The following is a 1467-nucleotide window of genomic DNA, read 5'->3' as shown; positions in this document are numbered from 1 at the left end:
GCCTGCCTCTGCCTCCCGAGTGCTGGGAATAAAGGCGTGCACCACCACGCCTGGTGAGTCTGGTTTTCTTTCAAATGAGTATTCAGTCCTGGCATCCATTGTTAAATTATTTTCCCTCTGAATGGAAAGATTTTTGGATTGTCTTTTTTTTCTAGGTATTTGATGATTTTATCACATTGACTTTATGATACCTACATGTACACACAAATATCGGATGGTAAAAATTTAAGTGCTGGACCAGGGGAGTTTGTTCATGAAAAAGGAGCAGCCTCTCAGAGTTGTCACTAATGAGAAGGAAATTCAGTGCCAAGAGCGAATGGATGCCAGGCATTCTCTGAAGACTGGCGAGACAGTGCCATCATTACGAGGTGTCAAGGGTGCGCCAGTACAAGCTGAGGATCTGGGCTGCTGCCTCTTAATTTCTGCAGCTACCATAGTATTTGCATTATTGAGAATATCTTTTTTCCTTTCTTTTCGAACTCAGAAATCCGCCTGCCTCTGCCTCCCAAGTGCTGGGATTAAAGGCGTGCGCCACCACTGCCCAGCTCTTTTCTTTTCTTTTCCTTTCTTTTTTTCTTTTATCTTTTTTCTTCTTTCTTTTTCTATTTTTCAGACAAGTCTCTGTATAGCTCTAATTGAACTCACTGTGTAGACTTTGTTGCCCTTGAACTCACAGAGATCTGCCTGCCTCTGCGTTCTAAATAATGTGATTAAAGGTGTGTGCCACTGTGAATACCCTTGGAAATATTTTTATGCAATGTTTAACTGATACTCCCAGATTAGATTTTCTTTTTAAAATATTGAAAATATAAAGGTAAGCAATCTATTGAAAAATACTTTGTCTTTGCAAATGTAAAAATGGACACTCAAACAGTTAAGTTACTTGTTCAAAACTTTATAGCTAATGTGTAATTAAGGGTATGATTCAAAACTAAGGGTTGTAAAGGTGGCTCAGTGGATAAGACTCTTTCCTGCTTTGTTTGGAGGATTCAACCTTTAATTTCCAGCACCCAGGTTGGACAAGTCTGACTGCTGGCTGACCAGGCACCTATAACACCAGCTTTGGGGTATCTGATGCCCTCTTCTGGTCCCTGTGTGCACCTGCATATACATGGCACACATTCACATAGAAACATACATATACACATAGATAAAAATAAATCCTTAAAAAAGTTAATACACTAAGTTAAAGCTCTCTCAATTTTGTCAAATGAAATGTTTTAATGAAAGGTACTTTGAAAACTAAGGTATATGCAAACTAACAGTGTGAGTATGCCATAATCACACTGGCAGCATTTAAGTTTGTTTTAAATAATGCAGTGGTCAGTGAGCAATATATATATATATATATATATATATATACACACATACACACACACACTTACAGCAGAGCAATTCTTTTTATTTATTTATTTTTTATTATTATTATTTTCTTTATTTACATTTCAAATGCTATCCCGAAAGTTC

General features: G+C 37.2%; 1 protein-coding gene across 3 annotated transcripts in view; it reads left to right on the top strand.

The window, feature by feature from the left end:
- Dnajc1 (DnaJ heat shock protein family (Hsp40) member C1) overlaps positions 1 to 1467 on the top strand; it is a 172948-nt gene that overhangs the window by 86224 nt on the left and 85257 nt on the right. The gene's annotated exons all lie outside the window — the stretch shown is intronic.

This window comes from Mus pahari, chromosome 3 (assembly GCF_900095145.1).
Source record: "Mus pahari chromosome 3, PAHARI_EIJ_v1.1, whole genome shotgun sequence".
In the NCBI taxonomy this organism is placed as follows: Eukaryota; Metazoa; Chordata; class Mammalia; order Rodentia; family Muridae; genus Mus; species Mus pahari.
This window is presented reverse-complemented; position numbering and strand designations above follow the sequence as displayed.